Here is a 22,013-nt window from a genome sequence, read left to right as displayed (position 1 = left end):
GTAGCGTGTCAATTAACCATTTGGGCTATTGCTTCATTATTCTTTAAAGGGATGCTGGGGGCAACTTGGAAAGGTGAATAGAATATATTTTTACTTTTTCACATTGTTGATAGGTCAGACATGGGTATTACTCAGAAAATCTTATCACACTATCTGCAGGCATTTTTAGTCTTAAGTCTTAGACTACTTTTTTTTAAAGATTTTATTTATTTATTTGATAGAGAGGGAGAGAAAGCGCAGAGGGAGAGTGAGAAGCAGACTCCCCACTTAACAGAGAGCCCAATGTGGGGCTCAAACTCAGGACCCTGAGGTCATGGCCTGAGCCAAAGGCAGACACTTAACCAACTGAGCCACCCACATGCCCCCTTAGACTACTTTTTTAATAGCTGCCACATGCATGCAATAGTTGGAACCTATTTATACTGAAAATATGGTCATTGGTTTTATGAAATTCAAATTTAACTGGGCATCCTGTATTTTCTATTAGCTACAACAGATGACCTTTATCTTAATGTCCTAGAGCTACTGTCTTAGTCCATTCAGGCTGCTTAAGAAAATACCAGAGCCTGGGTAGCTTATAAACAACAGATGTATTTTTTACAGTTCTGAAGACTTGAAGTTCAAGATCAGGGTGCCAGCATGGTTGACACATGTGTCTGGTGAGGACCTGCTTCCTGGTCTATACATAGCCATCTTTTCACTGCAACCTCACCTGATGGAAGGGGCAAGGAAGCTTTCCCTAGGCACTTTTATAAGGGCATTAATCCTACTCATAAGAGATCTGCCTATGTGATCTCATTTCCCAAAGGCCCCACTTTCCACTACTGGAAACTTGGAGGTTAGGTTTCAACATATGAATTTTGGGGGTATACAAAATTCTGACAAAAACAGCTACCATAAAAAGTACCACAAACTAAGTGGATTAAACAATAGAAATTTATTATCTCAGAGTTCTGGAGTCTAGAAGTCTAGAGTCAAGCTTGTCGATAAGGCCATGCTCCCTCCAAAACCTAGAGCGTTGCCTCTTCGTTGCTTCTGAGATTTGCCAGGTATCTTTGGCATTCCATACAGGCAGCTGCAACATTTCAGTCTCTGCCTCTGACACTACGTGGTGTTCTGCCTTTGTGTGTCTGTTTTTGTATTTCTTCTTCTCTTCTCATAAAGACACTATCCTCCTCCAATATGTATGACTTATTTTATCTTATTTTTTAAAGATTTTATTTATTTATTTGTCAGAGAGAGAGAGAGAGAAGCAGCAGTGGGAAGGTGCAGAGGAAGAGAGAGAGAGAAGCAGACTCCATGCTGAGCAGGAAGCCCGATGTGGGGCTCTATCCAGGATCCTGAGATCATGACCTAAGCCGAAGGCAGGTGCTTAACCTACTGAGCCACCCAGGTGCCCCTGTATGACTCTATTTAAATAATTACATCTGTAATGATCCTATTCCAAATAAGTTCACAACATGAGATAATGAGAGTTAAGATGTCAACATATCTTTTGGGGGGCAAAAATTCAACCCATAACCATCCTACTTACAAAGCTATTTCTCTTTATAGAAACAGAATGTGGTTTGTTATTTGTAATTAAGCAATAACTCTTAACTGTGTTAGAAACAGCTCAGTCTTTACCTATATACCAAGTCTCCAAATACATAGGAGTTAAAGTGGTTTTGAATATTAAGTTGACTCATGCATTTTATTCAAATTCTAAGCACTTCCCCTAAGGGATTTCTCAACAATAGTTAATGTTTTCATAAAAGCACAAGTAAACATTTCTGATTTATCACCCCAAAGCTATGAAGATCGGTTGACTTCTGTTCCATTCTGTTGAACATAACTTTCATTTTTCAAACAGTTATAAAGATTATGCTGTATATATTAAGTACTATGCTTAATAAAAAGAATGGTGATGTGGACATTATCAATGTAACTTCTAGTCTGATAGGCAAGATAAATGGATACAAAACAAAAAGATAATAATTCAGCTGTCATCACAGATACATCAATACACAGATATGATCAAAAGGGAAAAAGAAAATACTAATTGCCCCTTTTTAAATGTTGTAATACTCCGTGATATATAGCAGTTGCTGTCAAATCTTACTTCTGAGGATCAATACACAAATAATTCAAAATATGAGAAAAAGCTATAAGAACATGTATGTTTATTATAGAGTTACCATCATATTTCATGTGAAAACATGAAATAATCTATAACAAAGGTATGATAAAGCAAATATGACATAACCTACTTGTTTATTATGCATATAAAAACATATACAAGCATATGCAAAATTTGGGGAAGTGATAAACAGAACTAGAATCTTGGATATTACTTAAAACGAATATATTTCTTTTCAACTTTCCAAAATTTCTGTAGCATTGGATTATAATTTATGTGATTAGAAAAAATTAAGTTCAGGCATATATTTTACAGGCCTAAAAATTTTATAACTAAGAAATTGAAGAAATGAAACTTCTGCATAAACCTTTGTTATAAATATTATATTCAACATAAAGTACTATAGATTTCAGAGAAATAACACTGTATTCAAAATATTTCAATATTGCTCTGAAACTCTAGTTATTTCAGAATACTCTAGTAGTACATTTAATGAAACATACTGGATTCATTAATAGAGTGAAGGAAACAGTATATATTGGTGAAAAATAATCCACTAAGAAAATTGACCCATTTTGAATGTGAAAATCCTGATAATATTTCTCCCTCATGTTTGCAACAATTAAATAGCATTTAGCTTTTCCCACCAATATTCCTTTCCTTTTGAATATAACTGAAGAGGTAAAGGTGAACTATGATGCCAACATGATAAATGTTTAAGGTTGATATGCCACTTTGTATATTTATCCCTGTCATTCTTGGTCTTTTATATGTGATTCATTGTGCTGATGTCTATTTGTCTTGAAATACCACTGCTCTATTTCTCCTTACAATGCAATTGACAGGAGCATAGCATTTTTTAACACCAAGAATTGCTAATAATATTCCGTTGTGTGATACCATTAAAATATGCTAACTAAGGTAAATTTGAAAAGGAACAAAAAGACATTTTGAAAGGTTATGATCTATGACAATCCACAGCTTTAGAGTTGGTTTAATTGAATTAATTGTTTCTCAGAAGAATCTGAGGAACAAAGAATATAATAACTGATGTTTTCATGGAAAAATTTTTGACCTTTTCAATATTAGTGCATTGATTGGCAGATTATTCTACTTCTTTCACAACAAAAGGTTTTATAAGGGAAATGTAGAGGTGATATTTGAAAACATAGAAAATGAGTGCAAAAATGGAACCTTCCACATACAATAGGAATCAGAAAGAATCAATAGCATATACATTTTGTGTGTCTGGTTATAACAATAAAAAAATTCCAGTGTGTTTCTCCATCTTTTACCTTCAGAATATTACACTATATCATAGTCTCAATTTATATTAATTTACATTAAGAATATCAGAGAATAACTTCATTTTTTATTCAGTGATATCACTGGTCTAAAAAGAGTTTAATATTTTTTCTTTTTTCTGTTTTGCAATTCTAAATAACTATTTTATGAATTTATAATTTTTAAGGCAGTTGCCTTAATCTATGTCTTCAATAAACGCATTCCCTGGATAATCATAAGGCAGAAATCAAATTGCACCACATGAAAGGTGACAACAGAGTACTTGGAGAAAAGATTTATTCTGGCTGAGCAGAGCAGGGAAGGCTGCATACAAGAGGTGGTAATCGAGTTGAGTGGAGTTGCTTATAATTCCAAAAACACACCGTACATTTTTATACCTCCTAAACCTGATAGTGGCTATTCAATCTTGGAATTTCTAATCTCCAGTGTCTTTCATTTTGGTCAAACTCATACTCCTTTTTCAAAGGCTCAGCTGTCACCTTCTCTGTGAAGTTCTTTTCTAACTTTTTCAGATCAAATTAGGCATTGCTCTTTGAATTTCCGATTACCAATTACACACAGCAACTATAAAATGTAATTTACCATATAGTGTGGTAAATTTTTTATGCCTGTCTCCATGACAGAATGAGCCTTTTTTTGGTCAGGGTTAGTACTCTTCAACATTACCATTTTTAGTGGCATAGAGTTGGTATTCAAACAAAGTTTTAAAAAAAGGAAATAAATGCCAGGGCATTCACTTAAGATTTAGTAGGGCATTTTGTCCTTATTTTTATCTAAGTTTTCAATGCTGTTCACTGCGTGAGAATTTTTATTCTGAAAATGTATTTTAAATATCCAAGTTATGTGAAGTGATTTGATTCAATAACAGTAAAGGGAAATTCATAACTCAGTATGTTACACCGAAAGCACCCTCAAATCAGAGAGCTCTTTGTTGAAGAAACACATGGAGAATTACAGGGAGGTAACAGTGAATGCTTCAAGGAACATCTGAAATGCCAATATGAATTCTAAAGCATCTTGAATGCTAACTGACAGGTAAATCCTGATTCAGAAATAACAATAGAGACAGGAACCAGAGATGGGCAGTCAAAATCCATCTGGCATTTGACGTTTCCAACTAATGTTGATTTTTATTTGGTAACTGATATTGCTGTCAGAAATAATAATTGTAAAAAGTAAAAAGAAATGTATTCTATATTTCATGTACCCCATATTTAATAACACTTTACAGTCAGATGTCAATAAAGTGGACAGATAAAAAGACATCTCCAAATGTTTCTATTTACATTGATGAGTTGCTTTTTTCTTAGCCCTAGAGGAAGTGGTCACATATTTTGATATACTTATATTGGTTCTTTAATAAAAAATTTATATTTTGATCCCAAACTTCTTAATTATTATCATCATAAAGACCATTTGTCTTTTTCTAGCAAAAAGCAGGATGGAAAAATATCAGTGACAAGATGAAATAAGATATTCCATAAATTGAAGAGTAAGTACATAGGTATGTCAAAGAGAAGGGGAAAATAGACAACAAACAAAAGGTCCCATGCAGGCCAAATATGGCATGATGGAGATCATAATTCTCAACAGCTCAAGGTTCTGGGTATCATACCTCTTAGATGCTTTTCTATAAGTTCTTAGGCATAAAGAAAAGATTACTAATAACAGAATATATCATAAAGAAAAGATTACTAATAACAGAATATATCGATGTTGGAATTTGGGAGGCAGTGTTAAGAACTTTAAAGATAAATTCATTTTATGATTCAGTTTTTAAATTCAAGTCAACTTTTACTTGACTGTTTATTAGAATGGTCTGATGAACGGGTTTTAACAATGACCTTATCTTCAATACACATTCAAACCTGAATATTCAACTCCTTCAAAATAAAGACAGACGATGGACATTGGGGCTGTTTCCATAATTTGGCCCTTGTAGATAATGCTGCTATAAACATTGGAGTGCATGCATCCCTTTGAATCAGTGTTATTGTGTTCTTTGGGTAATAGTAGCGCAATTGTTGGATCATAGGGTAATTCTATTTTTAACTTTTTTGAGAACTCTCCGCACTGTTTTCCACAGTGACTGATGAATAGATAAAGATGATGTGGTAGATATACACAATGGAATATTACTTAGCCATCAAAAGGAACAATATCTTGCTATTTGTAACAACATGGATGGAGCTAGAGAGTATTATGCTAAACAAAATAAGTCAGTCAGAGAAAGACAAATACCATATGATTTCACTCAGATGTAGAATCAAAGGGGAAAAAAGAGAGAGAGGCAAACCAAGAAACAGACTCTTTATAGAGAACAAACTGATGGTGACCAGAGGGGAGGTGGGGGGGATGGGTGAAATAGATGATGGGTATTAAGGAGTGCACTTGCTGTGATGAACACTGGGTGATGTATGGAAGTGCTGAATCACTGTATTATACACCTGAAACTAATGTTACACTGTATGTTAACTGACTGGAATTAAAAAAAAAAAAAAAAAACTAAAAACAATAGAGACATTTTCTGTATAAGCTTTCCAACTGTATGTTTTTCAAATCTTAGCCTCAAAATTTCCAAATAATTTCCAATCCCTTTCTCTACAATATAGTTTCCTGAGCATCTACTCTATTTCAGATGTACTATGTCAGATGGTATGGGTAAAGTATGAAAACACATCTTCAACTTCCTCAGGAATTTCACAACTTACTGAATAAGAGAAGTACATAGCATCAGTCACTGCATATTATGGCAACTGTAAATCAGAGTGTCTCTTTCTTCTCTTGGCCATTTTTAAAACTTTTTTAAATTAAAAAATTTTTCCCTTTTAGTAACACAAATAAATGAAACTGACAAAATATCTTATTTGAAAAGTTTGATGAGTTAATTATCACCTAATAATTTGAATACAAATTTTAAAGATTGTTCTTAAGTTTGACATAATCTTCTACCCTATTTTGTTTCTAAGTCACAAAGATTTGAAATGGATTTAGCTTAATAAGTATTACTTTAACCTCACCCAAGGTATCCATGTTTTACCTTTGTGAGATGCGAAGGTAAATTTTAGATTGACTATAAATAGATCAGTAATGCTTATACTACTCATCTTCATGAAAAAAAGTCTTTAACTCACGAGGGAAAAATCAGTATAATGCAATATATTCTTCAGGTTAAATAGGAACAAAAACCTGATAACTATTTGTTTGCTTAATATTTTGCTTACATCAGACACAGCCTGAATATGCTGTAGGGCTAGATAAATGGGGCAAACACTCAGATGTAATGGTGTGTTCCAGTTTGCTAAGCAAAATTTTCCAAAGGGGGTCTGTGATCCAAATCACATTCCACGTTATCTCACCAGGCAACTGAAATTCAAAATCCTTAAGAGATTCCTTGAGCACCTTTAAGGACTAGTGTATCAGTGGAGATGATGTTATGAAAAGAGCAAAGACTTTGATTACAACACCTGTACTTCCATCCTTGCTCTCCTATCAATGGACATTCAGCTCTGAGAAGTCATTTAATCTTCCAGCTTATCTAGAAATGATCGCAATATTGGTGATCTCTTTAACTTTCTTATAGGATAATGTAGCTCTATCAGTATAACTACTGAGTTAATTTTTGACTTCTAACAAACTTTTTAAAATTATAATTTAGGTTCTAATTTTTCCAATTTTCTATCTATTTTTTCTTCTATTCCCATTTTTTTCTTCCATTCTAGTTCAAATATTCAGAAATACAGTTTTTTTCTTTTTCCTTTAATTCATACATATTCTTAGGATAATTTAGAGCATCAGCCACATTCATACCTCAGTTATTTAATGATTTCATATATGAAACTGGGAATAACTCAGAACTCCTGAAACATCTCTCTCTAATTCACTGTGCTTTATTGAATATTCATTTTTACATACAAAAAGACAGTTTAACATCATCTCTCAGGGAATTCTGCCTATTTTCTAGTTAAATGAATACCAATCTTGTTCTATCGAATGAATACTTCCCCTTATGTTTTATCTCAAAGTCTGCATCAGGGCAGACTTTGAAGAAACAATGTTAACCTCTTACAAATTAATTTTGTGGCTGGGGAAATTCTATGCACACCCAACCAACAAATGGCTAATTTTCACGACTCCCTATGCAGTTATCAGAGTGGGCACTGATTTTAATATCTCCTAGAAGTCTTGTTTTTAACAAAATAACCTTTCATTTGTAATATAGTCCTCAAGTTTCTTTTAGATAGTGGTTTCTGATTTTGTTTGAATGGCAGAAATTTGTTCTCTGTAGGAAAGAAGTAAGTTTTCCTTTTATGCTTCCTTTTTTTTTCTTTTTTTGGTATTTTCTTTGTATTTATATACTTCCCTTTTGTTTTTTAACAGTTTGCATATCCCATGTTAGTTGATATGCTAAGGCTTAGCACACCTAATGAACTGCATTAATATCCAATGTATAACTCAGAGAGCCCGATAGAAAATTAAGCTTGTGGGCACATCATTTTTATTGAGGTTGTGATGAAAAAATTCCTAGAAATAGTAATAATATTTTCTGATACTTGTGGATAATTGTGTGCAAGATAACTCTCTAGAGAATAATAGGTAGCAATTTTTAATGGCTTATTGCTCTGAGCCATTTGTTTCTTAAGAAAAACCATCAGTTTCAATAAGATATCAAAGCCCTGAAAGCACCTTTTTTCTACTTATTTCTTCATCTTTAACAAATTATCACAGGTCACTGCCTGAAGTAATATGATTGTTTTGTATAGCCATACTCACTTTCATTTTAACCACAGATCTGTCATATGTTTTGTTTTGTTTTGTTTTTAGCCAAATAAGATCAAGCTAAATCAATCCGGGAATTCAATTAATAGACAAAACAATGTGTCTTATTTTTTGAATTATCACCTCTATAAAGTCACTTATGGGAGGTGGTGTGAATCACTTGTTTTCAAGCTTATTTTTTGGTGTTAGAATAGCTGAATTCTGACCATCATTCAGTATTTTAGTCAACAACTAGGCCCAAGCCCAATGTCTTTGCTTAATAAAAACATCCATTACATGTTCGCATTACATTGGCGAGCTGATTAATATTTGGCATTTGGCATTTAAATGGTAAGGTGATACGCAAAATTTCAAAGGTCACACTTTTCACTTGCAAAATTCACAGTCATTTTATACATATTTTAAACCTATTCTTAGCTTCTCAATTAAAAACATGAAGTTCCTTTAAATAGCACAGTGATTTCACTGAAAAGTTATTTTAACTACCATTAATTTATTTTATTTTATTTTTTTAGAGAGGGAGGGGAGGGAAAGGAGAGGAAGAGAAAGAATCTTAAACAAGCTCCAAGCCCAGTGCGGAGTCCTGACAAGGGGCTTGATCTAACAACCCTGAGATCATGAACTGAGCTAAAATTAAGAGTCAGATGTTTAACCAAATGAGCCACCCAGGCACCCTTCTAACTACTATTAATTTAGAATGCCCTAAGAATATTCTTTTTTTTTTTTTTTAAGAGTCCTAGGCTCTCATTAATGTTTTTACTTCTGAAAATAAGGGCTGCAGGAAACAAGTATTATTTAGAACTTCGAACCTATGTATTTCAATAGGTCAAACATATGATTAAGAAAATGAAGGTATGAAAAATGAAGACTCTTTTAAAGCTCTTCTCCCTTGAAGATATGACATACCTTTGTTTAATGTCAGATTTTGTAGAAATCCAAAGGATTTTCTTAGATGATATGTGACAGTAAATTAATTAAAGTGCTTCTGACTTCCCAAATGAAAATAAAAATTTCTGAATTTTCTGATGAAACTTTTAATACTTTTAGCTATTAGAATTTATACTGCTTTCCATATTATCTTTCATATGTAAAAAAATTGTGGTTTCTTTCTGAATTCCCATTCTTTGGTGTCATAAATTGGGGATTTATATAAATTATTTAATAATATAAATGCTGTAATATAACTATACTTATACACTAGGATAAGTGATTAAACATTTCTGGTAAAAAATCAAAACTATTTTTAATGAACTTACTGAATTTCACTTCACAAGATTCAGATTAAATGAATACTACTTTGCAGCATTTATTTGTATGAAACCTCTGGTGGTTTGCCTCTCAGACATCCCAGAGAGTTGGAAAAATTCTAGCATTTATTTGGGATAACATTATTTAGTTTTAATCAAAATCCTCAAGAATTTTGGATATTGAGCTGGTCCAACTGGAAGAAAATGAGAAATAGCACTATTTCATGTCAAAGTTACAAAAAAAATTTCAAGGATACTCTACTAATTTCATAATATCAGACAATATGCTTAGAACTAAGATGTAAAGTTCATACAATCCAAGAGTCAATGTATTGAAAATATGCTATGACATACAGTGAATAGTTTTTAAAATAATATGAGATGTAAAAAAGTAAATGTGTGGGAGATACAGTTAGTAAAGCAGTGCTCACATGTGATACTTTATTAACCCCCAATTCTGCATGCTTGTATTTTATTATTATTTTTGTTACTAATCCTTTTTTAGACATGAAATCAAGATAAAAGGGACTAAGTAACTAGCCCAAAGTCACCAAAGTAATGTTAGTAGTATAATTTAATGAAGGTAGAAAATGCCTTTCAATCCTTATTCTCTACCTAGAAAATAAACTCCAGAAAGATGAAGATCGCTGTTGCTTTTTGTTCATTGGTGACATTCATGTCCTTTAAGCCGCCCACACACAAGGGAGATACTCAGAAGACATTTGTTGAATGACTCCACATGTGTCTGTTGGGCACGATAATTGCTTTCTTTCTCTTGGAAAGCAACTGGAGTTATTAATGACACCTACTATTTTGAGTGGTAAGAATTATGTAAGTTATACCGGAAATGCTTTTAGTAACACTTTCTTAGCTAAGTTTGAAACCATTTGATACATTAATTCTGGATATGCATTTTGATAAGAGGTTCTCACTTTTATCTAAAGGCAAGCCTAAAAAAATAAATCTAGGTCCCAGATCAGGCCAGAATAAGGTATACTTTTAAGCAGGTTTTTCACTGGTAGTCTTCACATTATATAAGAAAATCCCTCTTTTGCCTATGATAGAAGATGGATTCTGGTGAAAATCATGAATATCAGTAAGAATTAACTATGTAATGGGAACCGTTAAGTACTTTACCAACATTAACTCTTTTAATTCTCTACCTTTTACAATCTGGTAGATATATTGAAATGTTTAATGTTAAAAAAAATCTGGTAAATATATCAAAATGTTTAAAAAATCTGGTAGATATATCAAAATGTGAAATTAGTTTTAAGAATATATTTTATTTAAATTATAAATCCAAATTATTATTTTACTATTTAATTAATACAAAAATCATTATTGTGATATTTTATATTATTATTGTATTTAACTTTGAAATCTAGTGTGTATTTTATACTCACAGCACATTTTAATTGAGATGTTGTTTTCATAGAGAAATAATCCATACTTAGATTTTATAAAACTTATTTGAAAAATAAGATTCTTATACTCAAAATATTTCAAACACACCTAAAAGTTTTCCAATAACTCTATCAGTTTTAAAGTGCAGACATATGATATTAATAGATAACAAGACTACTGGAAAATAAGATGCTTAAAAAACATATTCTGAAGGAATAAATGAATATATGACCTTATAAAAGATGTCTGTCACTTAACAGAACTAGAATTTCTTAATTTTCTATGTCCTTTTATGTAAACTATACCAATATTTTCTAAAGAGTAATAATTTTGCCTCATCTGATTTATTCGGACTAAATTTCTCAATCTTTCACTAAATTATATGTAGGAAATTAGTTGATGATTCTCATATAACTCAATCTGCCCCTAAACAAATTCATTATATTTTTAATAGATAGATACATTTTCTGAGAGTGTATGTGTGTGTTGGAAGGTGCTTGTTAGGACTCCGAAAAGGAAAAGCTAAAATGAATGGAAATATTACTAGGTGTTAAGCTGTGAAATTAACATGCTGAACAAGAAAACATAGACTCATGTTTGATAATCTTTTTTTTTCCAAATTAAGGAGTATCCACCTCTGCAATAACTAAGTAGCAAATGCTGTAATAAATTATGGACATGGAAAAGCGAGCACATATTTCAACCTGACCAAAAAATGATAAAAGTTAACCTAAGAGACACAACTAATTCACATTAGTTATTTTAGACTTTGCCATTGTTGATTCTTGTGTTCATAGCATTTTTGAATCTGGCACTCAGTTGCAATGGTGTCAAATTTGATACTGAGCCAAGTTTGATCTCATTTTCCCAGGCTTCGCATGATTATATCCTAAACACATAATTCATTTGTTTGTTCTATTTTAACATCATAAAAATAGATGATGAATTTTGAAATTTGAATATATAGTTGTTGATTGACAAGTGAAGACTGAAATTATAACAAGTCCTCTTTATAATTTGGTGAATTTGTTCAAACATTGCCATCTGTTTTTGCTGGGAAACCAAGAACAATCTCTCAGCTACAAATTGATTCTGCTTGGTCACTCAGCTGGTGGAACACAAGGGTAATTTACAGAGAGATGATTGTTCATTTACTTATAAATTTCCTCATTCTTAGGCAAGTGAGCAATCCAAAGGCAATACAGGACTCACAAGTCTGTGTACACTCTGACATTTCTAAAATAATTCAAAATGGAACTCTTGTCTCTGGAGCTAGTGACTTTCAAGTAGAATCCAATTATATAACTTTCACTTTTTATAAAAGTCTAAGTGAGATTTTAAAGATCAATATAACTCCAAGGCAGAACAAAAGGAGGATAAAACTGTTATTTTAACCAAAGGTATAATAACAAAAATATTTATTTAAAAATTATATCGGTTGTGATAAATTCTGATAGCTGAAATGTACCATACACTTGGCTTACATTTTTTCACTCCTCCCGGAACAGACTATCAAAGAATCTTTTTTGAATTTTTAAAAGACTACATTAAAATACAACACAGTCTATAATTAGAATCTATGTCTTTTCTTTAAAAGGCAAGATAATGTCATTTGGAACTGTTAAATTAATTAAACAAAGAGCCCATTGGTCTATTCTAACACCTTTAGTAGTCTACATAAAACAAACCCAAACCTAAGTCTTCAAATGCTGTTAAGTAATCAAAATGTAAAGACAACCAATTAGGCTTTCCCAAATAAGGCAATCTATATGCTATAGCCAATCAAATAATTTCCTTGTTTTGCTTCCACCTCTTTTCTATAAAAGTCTTTCCCTTAATCTCTGTGGGTGGAGCTTGCCTCCAATACCTTCTGGTTTGGCACTGCCCTATTGGAGTTGATTTTTCGCTCAACTATTTTCTTAACATTTTTAATGTGCCTTGGTTTATCTTTTAAAAGAACTGAGATTCTTTAAGAAAATTAATAATGTATTCATTCAGTTTCCAACAGATACTTTGTAAATATTTGTTGAATGGATGAAAAAATTAAATTGACTTAAGTTGAGCTGAATATAAATGAGTGTACTATCTATAAACAAAAAACTTCTTTGTATCAATGAGATTGTAAATAATAAAAGTAGGAGATAGTAAAATACTTGCAATATATATTAGAGAAATTTACTTTCTTTAATATGAGGATGTCTTTACCAATCTATAAGAAAAAAATCAGCACTTCAGTTGAAATAAAAAGAATATGTGCAAAGTAATTGTTTATGAATTATTTACAAATGACAAAAAATATTTTCATTCCTATGAATGACCAAAAAAGGAAAAACTAAAATAATACAATATACACATGGTTTCAATTAATGTATTGCAAAATAAGGAAACTAAAAATTTTCTTGTTTCTTTTCCAAACAACCTGTTCTTTCCTCTCCAGCCAGAGGCGACTCTTGATCTGTTTCTTATCTCTATGGATTAAATTGTAACTTTTATAATTTTATAAAAATGATTCCATAAAGAATATTTTCTTTGGCTGTCTGGCTACTTTTACTCAGTGTAATAATTTTGAGATTCATTTGTATTATAGACTCATTTTTCTTGTATATTTGTGTATATTATGTGTAAATACAGGCAAAACACTATTTGACATGGCTATATAATTTTATATTTATTTAGTATATAAATATACGTTATTATATGTATATATATGTATGTACATTATATGTATTAAATCATATTAAATTATCTGTTCTTATTGACTGTCACTTCCACTACAGTATAATTAAGGTGGAGTTAGAGATTTTTTCAGTGCCAATCACTGTTCAAATTTCTTTAGCTCATGTAGTTTTGGCACATAGTAAACAATAAATACCTGTTAAAAATTCATCAATATACTTACTTATGAAACTCTGTATACATATCTGACGACTTTCTTAAAATCCATTTCAAAACATGAAATTATAGATTTCAAAATGTAGGACCAACTCTCTACTAACAGGTGGAGGGGTGGATGGATAAACAAAATATGGTATATCCATACATGATAACTATTATTTTTTTAAAAGATTTATTTATTTATTTACTTTAGAGAGAGAACCTGATTGCATGCATGTGTGTGGGGGGAGGGGCAGAGAGAGAAGGACAGAATCTCCAGTAGTCTCTCCACTGAGCCTGAAGCCAGATGGGGGTCTTGATCTCATGATCCATGAGGTCATGACCTGAGCTGAAATCACGACTTAGATGCTTAACTGACTGAGCCACCCAGGCGCACCCATACATGACAACTTTTAGATAAAGTTGGAGTTTAAATAGAAAAGTAACAAGACATACAAATTTAAGATGAGTTTGCTTTGAAGAATTTTTGTGTGGGGTATGTGTAAGAGATGATCTCATACTACCTCTTATCTATTACCTATCATCTATCTACTTATTCATTTTTGCTCTGAGATACAGATATATAATTAACTGTGTAAGCATACAGCAGTATATTAGCCATTATTATTCTATTAGATATTACAACGATAAATGGTAATTGTGTTTTATTACTTTTTTTTACTCTGTTTTATGTTCTTTTAATTTTCTACAGTGAAATCAGTTACATTTATAATAGAAAAAAATGCAGGCCATTTAAATTAAGTTTACTCCAATATGCAGTTATATTAATGTAGTTATTTCCTTGGATGGTGAAAGTGTGACTTGTAATTATTTGAGTTTGATTGGGACTAAAACATCCGGACGGCCTACCCACAAGATTAGGGATACAAATGGCCAATAAATTTAAAAAATATTTAATCTCCCTTGAAATCTAAGAAGCACAAAATTAGATTGAATAACAATGAACTACCAGTTTACCTTACCAAATTGGGAACAATAACATAAATGTAATTCCTCTGTTATGTAATTGTTACTTCTGTGATATTTATAATACTTATAATTTTTAATTATTATGCTTCTTAGAATAGGGTCAGAAAAACAAGTAAACAATATGCTAGAAATGTTTATGTTGCTTGGTTAAAAAAAAGAAACAAAATATGTGTATGTGCAAGAAAATGTTGACAGTGGCAATCTCTGATTGATGAGGTACTGATTATTTCATTTTTTTCTGCATGAAAATTTATTTATTATCTTATTGGCAGAATTTTTGAAGTATATATGCTGTGCTGAATTCCAGGACAAAAATCCTAAAATTTATTTTATTAGCTTTGTCCTTTTCATATTGCATACATGAAAGCTTTTTCAATATATTATTTTAAGACTATTGCCATTGTGCTTCAGCGTAACCAAAAACTGACTCTATCTCAGATTATTTTTTATTATGGAGCAATATTTTTCCATCTCACAGATAGAAATTCTCCAATCTCAATGTAAAATATTTCCTCTTCTATTTACTGATGTGAATACCCAAATGTCTCCAATGTTGTGATTTTCTCCAAGTTACTTATCAGTTACTCTGTCTCATTTTTTTCATCTATGACATGAAGCCAATGCTACCACTCTTAAAAATAAACAAATAACTTGTATTAGTTTTAATCACAGCTAGAGTTTACTGAATAGCCACTAAATGTCAGAAATAAGGTTAAAGGCTTTGCAAGAATTATTTCATTGAATTCTAATTGCGAATATTTTAGCCAGAAATCTCATTTTACAGGTAAAAATACTGCTATATCAAGAAGTTTTATACTTTCCCAAAGTTAAAGAGTCATAAAGGATAAAAGCAGGATTTAATTTTACGTAGTCTAAACTGAGTTCCCTGTTTTTAGCCTCTCATTAATGCTTCAACAAAGGCCTGATTCTCAACATGTTCTATGCTCCCATTTAGACTGGGAGTCATTTGTAGTGCTTTTTGGACCTCTTGGCTTGGAATTTTATTTATTTTAGCCATGACCATACCATTGTTGACTTAACAGAAAAGTAACATTAATGGTACTTTTACAAAGAAAACAGTAGGGTCTCTTGCTATAATTCTGCTTTACCTATTGACGGAAATTAACTCACACTGGACACTGACAAAAGTTACAAGCCCTAATAAGCAGTCAAAGGATAGTTTTACTGAGATAATGTCCCTGACCATCCCGTTTTGCTTAACATTATAAATATTTTGCATTTTTCCTTTAATCGTCATCACGCTTAATTTTATGTGTCAACTTGGCTAGGTAATGTTACCCTAGGTTTTTGGTAAAACACTATTCTAGATATTGCTGTGAAGGTATTTTGTAGATGTGATTAACATTTGTAATAAGATGACTTTAATTAAAGCAGATTATTCTCTATAATGTGGGTGGACCTCATTCAAGTCAGTTTAAAGCCTTAAGAGCAAAAACTAAACTTTCCCAGTAGAGAAGGAATTCTGCTTTGAGACTATAATATAGAAATCCTGTTGGAAATTCCAGCCTGCTAACCTATCCTGTGAATTTCAGACTTGCTGGCCTTCACAATGGCATGAGCCAATTCTTTAAAATAAATCTCTCTCTGTCTCTGTCTCTGTCTCTGCCTCTCTATCTTGAATCTCCATCTCTGTCCATTAACATATCTATCTTGTTGGTTCTGTCTCTCCGGAGAGTCCTACCTGATACCATCTTACACAGCTAGCAATAATAAATCTAGTCAAACAGTTGATCAAACTTCCCTTGATAGACAAAATAATACTAACAAAATAAATAAATAAAAGAAAAAAGAAATGAAAAGTACTCAGCTTTTCTATATGGCTTATGAAATGATGCTTATAAACCTTACTTTACATGGATTAATAAAGTTACATACCATTACAGGCTCTCAGGTTTTTTTTCCTTTTTCATTTTTGCTGTAGAGTTTCAGGGACATCCAATTGAAAGCACACTAGTTCGATGCCTTTTGAATATAACTCTTCATTTCTGAACTATATTCTGAACCTTTCAAATGAAGGAAGTTGCCCTGCTGGCTCCTAAGACTCTGATCCTATTTCTGAGAATTGCACATGTGTCCCATTGAGTAATGGAAAAACAATTGTTTGTATCTCTCCCTGCTACTATTGTTGAATATATATAAATGCTTACTTTGTGGATGTCTAAAAAAATATATTTATTTCTTTAGAAAATCAATCACTTTAGAAGAACGGCTTCATTTCTCTTTGAAATCAAGCTAGAAATGTTTTAAAGATCATATAAAAAATATCAGCTCATATTTCTCATTCAAGATTTGTCTATGTTTCTATCCCAGTGAGTTTTATTACTTGAACTGAGTGCATGAGAAGTTATTTCAGAATTCCTTATTCATACTTGTTCAACACCAAAAAATAAATAAAAATAAATGCAATAGAATTAGCAAGAATGAATTATTTATTTTATTTCTAATTGATAATGAGGCCCAATGCCTGATTATCAGGCCCAAGTTCTGAGAACTTCCAACATTTTTCTTCCTCTTCTTTTACTCTTATAAACATAGTTTAGATTTTAATAACTAAGTATGATATATGGAGGGAAACCCAAATACTACCATAAAAACTGATAATCTATGACATTGAATATTCACGGGGTTACTACAAGTTATTAAATGGGAAAACAACTGTATATGTTTAAAAAACATTATATTTTGAACTTGCTTTTAATGGCTGCTATACTTAATGGTCTATCATCATTTCATTATAAATTCAATAAGTGAGAAGCATATAATTTATTTTAATCATCCCTGAGTTGAAACTTATTACATTGGTTTAGAGCCATCCAGACACCTGGGTGGCTCAATCAGTCAAGCATCCAACTCTTGGTTTCAGCTGAGGTTATGATCTCAGGATCCTGAGATTGAGCCTGGCATCAGGCTCTGCGCTGGGAGTGGAGACTGCTTAATGTTCTCTCTCTCCCTCTCCCTCTGTCCCCACCTTCCTGACCCCACGCTCACACACACCTGAGCTCTCTCTCTCTAAAAAAAAAAAGAAAAAAAAATTTAAAAAATTAAAGCTATCTTTGAGATAGACACAGAACATTTTCTTCTCTCTGAGCAATATTGCTTAAAAATTAAATTCAAGAAGTTCCCCTCAAAAGTTCCTTATGATACCATACTATTTTCTAGAGATTGTAAAGCACAAATAGAAAATATTTTTAGAATCTGACTTGCCTGTTGTTTGCTAAGTCAGTGAACTTGTTATAAAGTGCAAGTGAGAATGACCTATGCCTTTCCAAAAAGGTCTTCTATGTAGACATTGGCCTACAGGCAGCCAGAGAACTGAGCTTGTCTGTCTTGAGAAGTTATAAATTCATTGAAAGTAAGCAGTTCAATTGTCAGCAAAAAAAATAAAACTAACTGGTAAGAATCACTGGGGAACACTGTTGTTTCTATAGAAGTGTGCATTTGAAAGAAGGAGAAATGTTTTAAAGATATTTTGAAATCTTGTGTTTTGAAATAAAGATCACTGTTCAAGAGATAATAGATTCATTGGTTATCATAGAAGTATTAGAATGTCCATTTAGAGAATAAATGCATTTCATAAACTCTATTTATAAAATGAAATTATCTTTTTCTCTTCAGCTCCACAGTGAAGACCTAGTTTCTAAGTTCAAAATGACTATTACAAATTATTTAATTTTAATTTTTTTTCTTAAGTCAGTATTGCAAAACATGAAAAATAAAAGCTATGCCAGGAAACCTATATTTTCCAACATTGTCAAACAATGAACCAAACCAACAGAACAAGTTCCAACAATTATTTTATCCCAGGTAAGATATTTCACAAGCACACAATCATCTCTAAATGACATTTATTTAATTCTACATGATGCTATAGAATATGCTATAATTATATGTCAGTCTACTTGCACGATTTTAAGCTGATAGAGATTTTAAGAGATGTATTTAATCCATAACCACATACACAAGAATTAATATTAATAGCATGACACTATGCTCAACATTATATCATTAAATACAGGCATGGGTAAATATCTTTTCCTACAATTTTATCAACTACACTTACAGTCAAGATCTAATGTTAATCATTAGCAATCGTGTCACTCTCCTTTTATTCACATGCTCTTATAACATGGCCTTTTCATAGTTATTTTGAATTGTTTTCCTGATGCTTGGGAAATAACTCCAGTTATACCCAGATACATTTTATGGGTGACTGTACTTAATTAAAGACCTCTTTAATGTTAAAATTTACATCCTGAAGTATAACTCTTCTTTATTCAATAAATTGTCACATCTTTTCTATTTTATCACTAAAATATCTCCAATTTGTTTGTCTTTCTCCCTCCACACAGCATCATTGAAATTCAGGCTCTCAGATCTCTGGCATAAAATTCTGGGGTACATTTCTCATCTATTTCCTTGACTCTAGAATATTTACTTTCCTAATTTTTCCCCAAACTGAAAATTACCTTCATAACATGTATGTGTAACCATTCACTTTCTATGAAAAATCTCTCAACTATGAATGATTGCATGAGAAAGTAGATTCTTACGTAGACTTAAACTGTATTCCCAAATTGCCTTTCCCACCTAACTTTTAAACATGCACTTTTGAAGATGCACCTAGTTCACAAAACTTTACATCAAGCCCTTTTCCTCTCCCATGTGTTTCTCATTTTATACTTTGTATCTGAAGTTCATGGCTTCCGATTCTAGTTTGAGTAATCTTACACCTGTCAGTCCTACTGTCTGAGATATAGTCAAATTAGTCAAATGAGAATAATGGTAAAACCATTTTACCCTGTTTTTAAATGTTGTAACCTATTCTGACCATTTTTTTAAAAAGATTTATTTATTTATTTTAGAAAGAGAGTATGCGAGTGAGGGGAGGGGCAGAGGGAGAGAGAGAATCTCAAGCAGACTCCCTGCTGAGCACAGAGCCTGACACAGGACTCGAACCCACTTCACGACCCCAGCTGAAATCAAGAGTTGGATACTCAACCAACTGAGCCACCCAGGCACCCCTATTCTGACCAGTTATTTACTAAAGTCTTCCTATTCCCCCTATGGCAGTGCTAGTAGACTATACCTCTTGTAATTAGGTATGGTCGTGTCATGAGTTCTGGCCATGGGAATGTGGACAGAAGCATAGTTTCCAATTTTCCAACCCAGCAAATGTAATTTGACTTACAGGCCTATGGCATGCTCACTGTTGATCTTCCCGCAGAGATGTAGAGTGCCAGTGAGGGAATCTGTGATCCTAGGCAATGGCAGCCCCACTGGATGAACCACGAATAGACTTTGCAGTGATTGCCTAAAACAAAGCCCCCTATGAACTGGTATAAACCTAACATGAATGCATAAATCTTTATTGTGGTGAGACACTGAGATTTTTGTTACATCAGTTAGACTGCCCTGAACTAAAAAAATGCCAAGCACCATATTTAGTAGATATTGCTGCTAAAGATGCTACTAAACACATATGTTTCATTATTCCTCTGCATGAACTCATGAATACTGCTGAAACAAACTCAAGTAAAAATAGAACACAGAAGCCCATTTTCTCACTTAGGCTCTATCTGGATTTCTATCCATACCTATATATTTTTATGATAACCATCATTTTCTTAAAGGCCAAGATAGGCTTCTATTTTAGTATATGCAAACTTTCATATAGTTAATATACCCTTTTGTTATAAAATTTAAAATCATATATTGATTTTATGTCTTTACTTGAACTGTTTATCATTTACATAGAAAGACTTTATAGCCAGAGTTTATATGGGTGTAGATTTCACCTCACAATCTTCTCCCTTAACTTTGCAGCGCCTCAAATTCATCAGCTTCAATACTTCAATATGACTTCTTCAACAACCATAGATTTGGTGAGGATTACTAGTACATGGAAGAAGATATATAAAGAATGGCCACTATTATTGAAATTAATTACAAATGTGTGACAACTTCCTTTATTTTAACTACATAACCAAGTGGCTATTCCCAGATGAGGATATGAGCAAGAGAAAGACTGCTTCGATACGATAATAAACACCTCAGTTTTGTCATACTCATGGTGAAATATTAATAATACAGATGTATCATTAAACCCCAACTTGTAATAAACACTGTATTGATTAATTTAAAAGAATGATTATGTTTCAAAATAAAGCTTCAACCACCTGTAAGCTGTTTTATGTCTGTCATGGAATCATTCTGATTTCAATTTCTTCATCTAATAAGTATTTACATTGATACTCATAATTTGGAACAACAGCTTTCAGATTATATGAAGTAATTTTATTTGGAACACATAATGCTGTGCCTGGCACACACCAAGCACTCAGCAAATGTAAGTTCCCTCCTCATCCTCATCCTTTGGCTCGACTGTGCAGGTCTCCTTTCCCAGGCAGTGCCCACTTTTTCCATATTCTCTATTTCATTTTTATCTCACAGCAGAATTCAAATTCTCCAAATACCATCTTTCCAACTAGTGTCACAGAACAAAGTTAGTCTATAAACATCTATTTATATAACATGAGCTTATTTAATAATGACTAAATGTATTAATCTTTTATGTTAGTGTATGGAAGTTCTTGCTACTTACTAGCATAAAATTGTCTTTTAAAGCTATGTTATTTATTCCATAAATAAAAAAACAACCAATAGCTATACAGCACTTTCTAAGTGCAAGGCACTGTTCTAATTACTTTACATATATTGACATATTTAATTATACCCCAAATCCTATGAGATCAGCAAAGGGATCTCAGCTCCTCTGAAGAGCAAGTTTGAATTTCAGTTTTCAACAGCCTTTTTTTTCTTTTTTTCCCTTAAGACCCTGGTTAAACATTCTGACTGTATGGAGTACTGATTAGCATAATTTAAAAACATCTTTTTAAATATATCAATGAGATGGCCTGAAAGTAAGGATACACCATGCCCCCAAATGAAACCAAACTGGCAATACTAGAAGACAAACACATGTGCTAAATATAATTCTCAGCCTGAGGATTTTCACTGAAACTTGGATATATTAAGCTTCTGCTGATTGACTGAATTGGGAAAGGAGAATAAAATCTAGGGATGTAAAAGCTGGGGAACCTAGTAGGACAATAGTACATAAAACTGAGATTCTGGGGGAAACATATTTAAAGTAAGAATGAATGAGAGATTAATCCACATACATTAGAAGAAAACACAAAGACAATCTACCTCTCTCTCCTTGACACTGAGTAAAGGAAAACATCTATCATCTATCTATCTATCTATCTATC

Source organism: Ursus americanus, chromosome 4, assembly GCF_024610735.1.
Source record: "Ursus americanus isolate L20-20 chromosome 4, mUrsAme1.1.p, whole genome shotgun sequence".
NCBI lineage: Eukaryota > Metazoa > Chordata > Mammalia > Carnivora > Ursidae > Ursus > Ursus americanus.
This window is presented reverse-complemented; position numbering follows the sequence as displayed.